The sequence below is a fragment of the Amblyomma mixtum genome, chromosome 5 (assembly GCF_055824585.1).
Source record: "Amblyomma mixtum isolate Tamu chromosome 5, ASM5582458v1, whole genome shotgun sequence".
NCBI lineage: Eukaryota > Metazoa > Arthropoda > Arachnida > Ixodida > Ixodidae > Amblyomma > Amblyomma mixtum.
Window position 1 is genome coordinate 73,813,643 of NC_143016.1, and position 11,212 is coordinate 73,824,854.

The 11,212-nt window shown below is 46.7% G+C and overlaps 1 non-coding gene across 1 annotated transcript; it reads right to left on the bottom strand.

Moving 5' to 3' along the window:
* Positions 1-5,673: 5,673 nt before the first annotated feature.
* On the bottom strand, positions 5,674-5,757 carry TRNAL-UAA (transfer RNA leucine (anticodon UAA)). The gene has a single exon. It is a non-coding gene; the product is annotated as a tRNA-Leu (tRNA).
* Positions 5,758-11,212: the final 5,455 nt, after the last annotated feature.

The following is an 11,212-nucleotide window of genomic DNA, read 5'->3' on the forward strand; positions in this document are numbered from 1 at the left end:
AGTCGATCCCGTTGCTAAACGAACGTATTCAGTGTCCCTTCGGTACGGGCCGCTCACCTTCGGTGTCATCCCAAACTCTCCAGATCTCCTCCTCTCAACTGTAGGGAATCTTTGAAAGATAGTTGCTGGCGGCGGCTGAAAGAAGTTTTTTGCTGCCAGACAGTGCAGACAATGCAGTGTATATAAGCAAGTTAACAGGAGCTGGAAAGAAAGAAAGAAAGAAAGAAAGAAAGAAAGAAAGAAGGAAAGAAAGAAAGAAAGAAAGAAAGAAAGAAAGAAAGAAAGAAAGAAAGGAAGAAAGGAAGAAGGAAGGAAAGAAAGGAAGAAATAAAGAAAGAAAGGAAGAAAGAAAGAAAGAAAGAAAGAAAGAAGGAACGAAGGAAGGAAGGAAAGAAAGAAAGCAAGAAAGAAGAAAAGAAAGAAAGAAAGAGAGAAAGAAAGTAAGAAAGAAAGAAGGAACGAAGGAAGGAAGGAAAGAAAGAAAGAAGGTAGAAAAGAAAGAAAGAAAGAAAGAAAGAGAGAAAGAAAGAAAGAAAGAAAGAAAGAAAGAAAGAAAGAAAGAAAGAAAGAAAGGAAGAAATAAAGAAAGGAAGAAAGAAAGGAAGAAAGAAAGAAGGAAGGAAGGAAGGAAAGAAAGAAAGAAGGAAGAAAAGAAAGAAAGAAAGGAAGAAGGAAAGAAAGGAAGAAATAAAGAAAGAAAGGAAGAAAGAAAGTAAGAAAGAAAGAAGGAACGAAGGAAGGAAAGAAAGAAAGAAAGAAAGAAAGAAGGAAGAAAAGAAGGAAAGAGAGAAAGAAAGAAAGAAGGAAAGAAAGAAAGAAAGAAAGTAAAAGGAAATAAGGAAAGAAAGAAAGAAGGAAAGAAGGAAAGAAAGAAAGAAAGAAAGGAAGGAAGAAAGAAAGAAAGAAAGAAAGAAAGAAAGAAAGAAAGTAAAAGGAAATAAGGAAAGAAAGAAAGAAAGAAGGAAAGAAGGAAAGAAAGAAAGAAAGAAAGAAAGAAAGAAGGAAAGAAAGAAAGAAAGAAAGAAAGAAAGAAAGAAAGAAAGAAAGAAAGAAAGAAAGAAAGAAAGAAAGAAAGAAAGAAAGAAAGAAAGAAAGAAAGAAAGAAAGAAAGAAAGAAAGAAGTATTCGCACTCACGACGAACGACAAGGTAGACAAGACAACACAACGACAAGACAACGACAGATCTACCTTGTCGTTCGTCGTTAGTGCGCTAAACTTTTTGTGGTGCATTACCAACATACTCAGATGTCAATCCTTCTTCACATCACTCTTTCCCTTGTTATTTCTCTTGTCTTTGTAATCCTGCATAGCGATGGAACTGATTTTTTCATGAATATGCGTTATTGTTATTGCTCGCAATAGCATTTATACATTGCTCTTGCTAACTGTATTGTCGATGGTTTGTATTACAGCTCCTGTTGTGACTGTTTATAACTTGAACCTTGAAATACCTCCTTACATACTTTCGTTTTTCACCCTAAAATTATTATTGTAAACGGCATATCTTTTATAACACTGTGTAATATGTCTTTACTTTACCCCGTAATCCTGTATAATAATGCTGCAATATTTTAGTCCACACGCATTAATGATTACTCAAAAAAACGGTTCGGCATTGCTCTTTAGTAACTTTTTGTAATCGCTTACTCCTCTCTCAAATTCCCTCTGCATGGGTCATGACGGAGCTTGAAATAAATAAAAATAAATATATGCACCCTACGCATGGGAAAGTCATACTCAGCACGCAGGACGAGAAATTGCAGCGGGGTCAATAGCATGCATCTGGTGTCTCTTTCTCACTCTCTCTCTCTCTCTCTCTCTCTTAAATTTCGCGAGAGCATCCTCCTGTAGGGCAGGAATCTGGAATGCGCTGGCTCCGGTCGGGGGCGCGCGGCTGGCTTCTCTTTGCAGCGCTCGCTCGGCCTTGAGTATTTTAGGCCTATAGCCCGGTCTCCGCCTCTTCCAGCTGTTTGATACGTCCCACGGCAGCGTAAGCGAAACACATCTACGGAAAGCAATTCTGTAACCAGCGTGCACTCCCTGTTCTTATAATAGGCGCCATATTTCGCTCATCTACATTATTCTACATAAACGAACGCATGTGAAGCGGTATAACCGAGAGCTGCGATGTAGTGTCGCATACTAGTTCCGATAGAGCGTCATCGCATCTTGCAAGGATGAGCACACATTTTTCTTCTTTTTTTTTTTTTCAAGTGGCGGCATCTCGGGCGCGGCCATCTGTGTGTGCTGTCCAGTCGCAATCGTAATGCTTTGCATGGCTTCCATTGAAGAGGCGAGCGTTTCATTCGTCACATCATATGTGTCCTTTCCAAGAGAGATGAGTGATAGGCTCGAAACTCAGGCCGAGTTTAATATTAGCGGGCTCGCCTCAGGAATGATTCGTCGCTTTGCAGGTAAAGTATCTGTACGTAGATAAAAATAAAAAAGCAGAAAAACGCAATAAGTGTCCCAGGTTCCAAGGTTGAGCATGCTGTAGTTGGTAGAGGTAAGAGTTCGGCGCAGTAGTACCTAAAGGACTTGCAGGAAAAACGCTTCCGCCTAAAAATTATTCTCCACAGTGATAGTATCGAACCAAATCATCAAAAAACAAACGTAAAATGAAGAAAACACAGTAGGTGCGATGTGCCGGGAATTTACCGCAAGTATAATCAGTTCAGTTCGTCCTCTTACAGCCTAGCCGAGTAGCCGGGTAGACGGATAGTCACTGTGCGCTTGTGAGATTGTACTAATTAACAGCGAAACTGCTGTAGAGAGTTTATTTCCCCAGAACAATAAATAAAGCATCTATGACTCATGGTACTTGCTTTAGCATTTTATTGGTCCCAGATTTCATACGTAAGGTCACATGCGCTGACACACCACCTGATGTCTGCCCGTCATCAGGTGCGAGGGCTGTTCGTCGCTGGCTGTTCTGTTGGTCTTCAAAGTATGTGACTGTCGGAGCAAAAGGGGGAGTTAAAAGCGTCGAATGGTTTCAGGCTGAACCAGCGAAAAGGATTGACCCTGCACTTATACCATCTGCAATGACGACGTACGCCACAGCAGAATGCAAAAACAGATTCTCAAATCACAAGTTTAACTTTCACAGTTCTCTTCACGCGTCTACTTCCCTTCGACCAAAAATTGCGACGGCAGCCTGGTTATTTGAACCCATGCCTCGTGTACAGAAGGTTCGGGGTTCGACCAGAGGTCTCCCGGTTACTCGCCAGTTTCAAAAGGGTGCAAGCTTTCTCCTGGCCTGGTGCTCGGCTTCTTCGGGGTGCTTAGAAAAAGGGGTCATTGACCCCACTTTCAGTGTGTTATATAGCAGATACACTATGACCTGCCTCGACCAAGCTGCCCTTTATGACATTAAAATCATATCATTATTATAATATTATCCTTAAAACTGAACCTCGCATTTAGTTGCGCGGAAGTGTGCTGCCCAGTAGCAGATTCCGGAGACGACGGAGTGCCTCAACTGGACAAACGCAGCGTTTTTCAAATGCCGCGCTCAGCGTATGTAGGGCTGACCCTCGCACTCTCCTGACTTATGTCCGTTGTCCGATGTCTAGTGTCGTCTGTCTAGAGACGTCCAGAAAAAGGACTGCGTCCGAGCAAAGATGCAAGCCACGCCACTTCTGCTCAGGCCTGATTGGTAGTGGTGGTGGTGATAAATTTTTACAAGTAATGATGGAACGAGCTCTGAACAGATGCTGAACGTCTTTGAGAGATACCAAAGTGGTAGAGAGGTTTTTTTAATGCATTAAACGCGTTATATGGTTACATTTCGGCTTTCTTGTGTTGGATCTAAGATATTCGCTCATTTCTATTCGTTCCTCACCACAGGTGCATCTGTGCAAAGGTCAATCTCTCCTGCTGTGTGCTTGCGCACCTATGAGGACTCCAAACGTCGCGAAACGATCCAACATGTATTATACAGCAAGCGCAGCAATACAGTCGAATCTCATTAGACGAAACGGTTTATAACGAAGTAATGGGTATAACGAAGGACTGACTATTCCCCTTAGAAGCTGAGTCAACGCGGGTTATAACGTAGCCACGGCTATAACGAAGTAATCGTCGGGCTTCTTCAGCTTTGTTATAAATAGGTTCAACTGCATATGGGTTTCAGTGGGAGCCAACCTCATCAATGCAGCTCTAAGCTCTCCTCGATAACAATGGGCCGCCCATGTATTTACAGGCACAGATGACAGCCTCTAAGAATGCAAGGGGCTCGAGCTCCGTTAATAGGAGAGAAACGAGAAGGTGTCCAACTACATAATGCGTGCTCTAGGCTTGAAAAACATTGCATTTCATGCAGACAAGGTCAATCGCTCGTAGCATGAAATCGACCAGGGACCTTTTTCCTTCCTTCCGTTCAGTTGTTTTCCATGACTGTTGCGACCTCAAACGGCGCCTCGAAATCTAGGACTTGCGGACTCGCGATCATCTCAGGTCACGTCCATTTCCTGCTCTCTTATAATTTACCAAGGGCAACTAGTATGGCGCAAAATAACGCTGCAAAGCCTGCCCAAAAACGTGAGGCTACATTTCCCCGAAAATTGCACAAGCATCACGGAAGGCACACGAAAGCCTCCCAAAAAAGTTATCATTTGCAACGAGGCAGGCATCGCATGAGTCCTCAGGAATGGATTTATATGTGAAGCAGAGGCAAAAGAAAGGTCTGGGGGAAAAGCAGTTTCCTGAACATTAAATAGAACAAGCAGAAAAAATTGGGGGTGCTAAGCTTTGGTTAAGCCTGGTAGGTTGCGAAAGCAGATGTTTTATTACTGCGTATGCAGCGCCTGTAGTGGGAAGAGCGCGGCGCGCCGTGCCAAGCGGCCGCCGTTACCCGACGAGCCGAGTAGGTAGCCAGTGTCTCGCTCCTGGTATGACGTCACGTTGGGACGTCACTATGTATTGTATGACGTCAGGGGTCATTCTAAAGGTCAAACGTGCCAAGTGGCCGCCGCTACGTTAAAAGCCGTTCTTGGGAGTAGTACTGCTTTCGCAATAAAAAATGAATATCCTCACTAGTAAGACATGATGTTGGGCTAGTCGGTTCATGGTTAGAGCGAAACAAAACTGCGCGAAGACGACGGGACAAAAGAAAGGCACGAATACACACACACAAAGCGCAGAAAAGGTTTCAAGTCATTTGGCAGTGGCAGTCCAGCGCGTTGTACTGATGTGGAGAGAATTAAACACAGTACGCTGTCACTTTCTAGTGATTTTTATGCCTTGCCTAACAAAAACATTGAGGCATGGCACGGGCATTTAAAATTGGGTGTGGGGACATGAAAGCCGCAGTAACTGTCTCCCTTCTCAACCACGTCGTGAGGGCAGGAGTGAAACAAGAAAGAGACAAAGAGGACGCGTAAAGGAGGGCTCCGTATTAATTTCGACCACGTGATATTATTTAACATACAGTGCCTCGCGCAGCGCACCAGCGCCTTTTGCGTTTCGCTCCCATCGAAAGACGGATGCCGTGGCTGGGCAGTGATGGCTGTACAGTTCCTCGGGGACGCAGGGTTTCTTGCTATATGCTAGGACATGGGCAACTATACTTAGAGCACAAAAGCGAGCTGTGCTTACTTTTATCTGCACCTGTACAGTTTCCAAAGACCGTGTGCTGTCTTGTATTAACAATCAACTAAAAAAAAAGTTAATGTCAGAAGTGGGGTTCGAACCCACGCCCTCGAGAGAGGACCAGAGCTTAAATCTGGCGCCTTAGACCACTCGGCCATCCTGACGGCGACGACGGAGCTTCTATCAGAACGTCTATCAAGTGTGTATAGCTCTTCACGAGCAATCACGTCCAGTCGCGACCAGCAACTCATTCCTGTACCAAGCGAGAATTTAAGTGCGAAAGTACTGCTATGTTCACCAACACCGACGAAGAATCTTTTCCATCCGATCTTGTGCCGACACACATAACAGCGAAGCCATGTTAAGTTTTCGAAAAAAAAATAGGTACCTCCAAATCTGGCCAGGACAACTCCAAACTTAGCCGCACCCAACATGATGGTGACCTCCAAATTTGGCCCGGGTCATTTCCACAATTTGGCCTTGGCCGATTTGCATCAAAATCGATACCCAACTATAATAGACCGTGCCCAACATGACGGTGACCTTCAAATTTGGCCCGGGTCATTTCCACAATTTCGCCTTGGACGATTTGCATCAAAATCGATACCCAACTATAATCGACCGTGCCCAACATGATGGTGACCTCCAAATTTGGCCCGGGTCATTTCACAATTTGGCCTTGGCCGATTTCCATCAAAATCGATACCCAACTATAATCGACCGTGCCCAACATGATGGTGACCTCCAAATTTGGCCCGGGTCATTTCCACAATTTGGCCCGGGCCATTCCCACAATTTGGCCTTGGCCGATTTGCATCAAAATCGATACCCAACTATAATCGACCGTGCCCAACATGATGGTGACTTCAAAATTTGGCCCGGGTCATTTCCACAATTTGGCCCGGGCCACCTTCAAAATTTGACCTTGGCCGATTTGCACCAAAATCGATGTCTAATTCCGTTTGGCCGTGCCCAACACGATAGTAATCTCCAATTTTGGCTCGGGTCATTTGCAAGAATTGGCCCTGGCCACTGCCGAAATTAGACCTTGGCCTAATTGTACCACAAAACCAGTGCTTTCGTATTATAATCGGTTTAACCAAGTAAAAACCATGAATTCTTTAATACAGAAACCCCACAGCCACTTGTATCTATTTCAACCTTAGTTGAATGCCTAAAGCCAGTCATACCTTTTTGTCGTTGAAGAAGATTCCCACCTGGCCTTATCTACTATCGCCCCCTCCCTTTCCAGCAAGTTATTCTAGATCCACGCCTGTCAGTCGAAAAAGGCTAAACACAGCCCGGTGATCCGTATAGTAACATGCAGCTGTTACGTCTCGCATTTATTCGCTGCTTCTCGGCCAATTTCCACGCCACCACTTCAGCATCGTCTTCCATGGCCGCCTGCGCTCCTCGCAGAGCGCTCCTACATATATATACCGACAGAGTCACAGCAGTTCCGACCACAGCCGCGCATGCGCAGAAGCGCGCGGCAGCAGCTAAAGGTCAACCTGCAGAGCCGCGGCGGCATGCGCCTCTCCTGTGACGTCACGCGGTTGTTGCAGAGTCGCGGCGGCGGCGGCTCCGACCACCTGCGCCTCTCCTGTGACGTCACGCAGTTCGCGCATGCGCACCTGTGGCTTTTTCTGACGACGGGGCCCACGCTAGCCTCGGCGTTGACTAGCCTAGTGAAGCTTTTCGCTTCAAAAAGTTAACTATTCAATATACAGGTGAACTACACCGCTGACATTGCCTCGCCGAATACAGCGCTCTTCTAACTAAAACAGGTTATTTTTAAAAAGTTGCGCAAAGTCCTGGGTGAAGCACCCTGTATATTGGCGAACCATCTTACCATAGTTCCTTGCAGGACGCGTGTGAAGTATATGTAAAAGGGGAAAATATATACGCAGCCATAATTACTGAAGCTGCATGCATAAGCCAGAGTACACCATAGTGTGACTGAAATAAAACTAAACGACATAGAAAGAAGAGACTTATGTCATGTTCACGCTTTGGTACTTTTTTCTTTTCCCACAAGGGGCTTCCCACACTATTCCCTGCGTACTTTGCGCATGCTGTAATAACTGAAGGTATGTAATATACGAAGACAAGATTATCGCTCTCACTTGTATTGCCTACCTTACTGCGGTGCTGCGCTGTAGTAACGCATAAATCGTCACTGTGCTGACGTCAACCAGTATCCTTGTGCGCGGTTATCAAAGTCGCATGAAATTATGATCGCTGGCTCGTCGTTGCAGAACTGCATGCCGTTAGTAGCAGCCGCACCCTCCCTAAGCTTGTCACGCCGACGACATGCACGGGCGAGAACATCGACCTCGCCGCCCAGAACCCGAGGCTGCGCGCCGGGTGGAAGAGGAGCCAAGGCCGTCAATACAACTCATATGCAAATTCCAGACGCCTCCGCTGTCATCTGAGCCAGGCCGCCGAACCCCGAGGTTCGGAACGGCGCGCAGAAAAAACGGCAAGAACCCGGCCGGCGACGAAAGGAGAGATTGCGTGCGTCATGTATAGCCCCGCAAACTTCTTTTGCGTCTGTTTATTTCTATTATTTCATCGGAGACCGCAAGAGAAATCCGCTTCCTTTCAATTCGTCCCCCACTCTCCTCCCACCCAACGCCACCCCAAGCGGCACTTCGGCTTTGCATCCCACCGGTGTGTTTTCATTTTTAGTTGTTTTTGTGTGTGTGTGTGGGGGGGGCGGGGGGGCAACAAAAGTAAAAAGAAGAAAAAGAAAAAGCCTTCCATTGGTCTGGCCGCCTCTCTAAATCGCTCACGCGCTTTTGCCGCGCCGTATCTCCCTACAGTATTCAGCTCCTTCCCTCCTCCACCAATCCTAACTTCTTCATCCCCTCTCACCAATTCTTTAACGTCGTCGGGCTCATTGGAGCGCGAGACTTTGCAGCCGCGAAACTACGAGCCACGCAGCTTTCACGAAACGCGCATATTGAGGCCACCCCCGACGGCTCGGTGCATACGGGCGATGCAATTTCGGAACGACCACCAAAACCGAGACGGCGAACCAAATATATATACAGCAGCGTGGCATAGATTTCTCTTGCTGCCCAAAAAAGTGCAGGACAGTATCCCCCCTCCTCTTTCTTTTTTTATCGCCAGCCTTTCTTTTTATGATTTGAGAAAAACTACGGGCCGATATACTGCGTCGCATGCTATGCGGGCCTATTCGTCCACATATTGCCTGCACTTGTTTTGTATTTTTTTTAATATATTCATACGACGTTGCGAAAGGGAGCGGTGGTCAGTGCGGTGGCGAGCGTGCGTGCATTCAGGTCGGCGTGTATTCGTGCAAATGCGGAGGGAGAAGTAAGATGGTCAGTCCAGTTTCTATCGACCGCGGCCCGCCAAATGCGGCTAACTATAGATACACGCACTGACCGAGATGTCCGGTTTTGCCAGCAGCGCCGGCGCTCACCCGTTACCGTGAGCGAATGGGAAATTAGTTTTGAGGAAAGGAAAGGGCGCTGTAACAGTCTGTATCTCTTCTCAGTGGACATCGGAACAGCACGTGGTGTCGCGACGTCCCTCCTATGCAAAAATTTCGATAGGCGTCTTTAGATTGTCTATCGAGGGTGCAAAGAAGTTTTTGTACGCGATACACCTGCGTACGACAGACTTCCCTGCGGGGAGACAAAATGAACGAAAGGCAGTGCCACTACTACGAGAAAAAAAGCCTCATGTGTCCTGTTTTAGGAAGTAGTAGTCAGGATTTGAAGTATGAGAAGAACAGTCGCCTGGTCCACACCCTCAAGAAAAAGTAAGAACTGCAAGGTGTGGAATCCCTTTGTTCACGTGACGCTTCTTTTGCAGCTGAGGTAGTAGTAGTAAAGAACTTTATTGAGAACAAAAATTAAGCAACATACACAAAAGTCAAGCCACCGTCGTAAGCCCCTCTCTTCCTCCACGTTGGCTTTCCACTGTCCACTTTGCCTCAAAATGCAATTATGTTTTAACAGCGTAACGACTTTTGCCTTGGTTGTAGATTCCATGGTCATCATCACATTGCCAATTTTTTTCGGCCTATGTATCGGTGTAAACTCCCAATTCCGTGCAGGCTTTGGTTTTTTTCTCCCAAGTGTTTCGCTAAAAGTGACTTGATCTGTACTGGTGACGTCTATCTGTCATCCCCGGACACCGGTGGAAGTCCTGGTGACGTGGGCAGGACTATAGCTTGATGACAGTCGATGGATGTTCGCCGCATGGCCTTACATTTAGCCCTGCTCTAAAACCCTTTCCTGCGAGAATATAGAGCAGGCGAAAAGACACGTGTAATGAAACACCAAGTATATGGAGCTGGGAATCGGATTGCTCTGTAGTGCTCAGCCGCAACCTCCTGAAATGTGCGGAGACGCGCAAGTGATTGACTGAGCTTATTCGCCCACGAATTATGGTGATTGGGGGCTTAAATTTTACCATGAACTTTGTGAGGTGAAAGGAAACCATTGGCGAAGAAACTTCCAGTCACCAGCATTCGTCATCAGCAGCACCTCGCGCACTGGCTGGCTCGCGGGCTCCGACCACACCCGACACGTTACACCGTGCCGGGCCTTCAAAGGCAGCGATACAACAAAAGCTGCTTCATTGCACTTTTTGTTTTTAAGTTTACGAAGGCAGAGGTGTCATAGCAGTAGTGTTAGTATAGAGGACGTGGTGGTGGTAGTGGTGATTGTGGCGGTTGAGGCTGGTGATGTGAATACCAGCAGTAGCAGCAGCATAGCATCAACAGTAGAAGACAGTCATCATCATCATCAGTCTAACCACGACCACTGCAGGGCAAAAGCCTCTCCCATATCTCTCCAATTAACCCTGTCCTGTGCCAGCTGCAGCCACCCTATCCCAGCAATCTTCTTAGTCTCATCCGCCCACCTAACTTTCTACCGTAGTAGGCAGTAGTGGTAGTGAAAGAAGAAAAGTTAATTCTATGGCCTTTCCGGGATCACGTGATCGACTCCGGACCAATGAAAAGGTTATAGCTATACGAGCTTTCACCTTCCAGCCAATGAGAGCGGGCTATATGTGACCATGTGATTCCAAGTCAGCGCTTGATGGGTTGGGATTGGGCCCTTTCGTGGAGAGGGCGCAGCTGGAAGGCGGTACAAGGATCGCTTTCGCTTCTTCGCATCAAAAGAGCGAGAAAAAGTTGGGGCCTTCTTTTTCACCCTCTTCACCTTATTTGCAGTTATGTCCGCTCACGTGGCTTTCACCTCGACTCTTGCAGTTCTTCGCTTTCTCCCAGACCTCGGATGGGAAAAGCGCATGCATATCCTCAGCAGCGGCAAGGTGTGAGGAATGCCTTGATAGTTCCCCATTTTCCCTTTTGCGCTGCCTACCCCCCCCCCCCCCCTCCCACCGACGTCCTTTAACTCTATTCGTCTCCTTCCTTTCACTATTTCCAAACTTCTTCGCTCGAAGACAGGTGCTCCCTCACTCACTCCCTCCCCGCCTCCACCGTATACCTCGCCCACTTTCGTTATTGCGGCTTACCGAGGATGCTTCTGGTGGACTCTGTGATGGAGCACCGCTTTTGTCGAAGAAGAGTGAATTACGTTTAATCGCACCGGGAGTCTTCTTGCAGAATGTGAA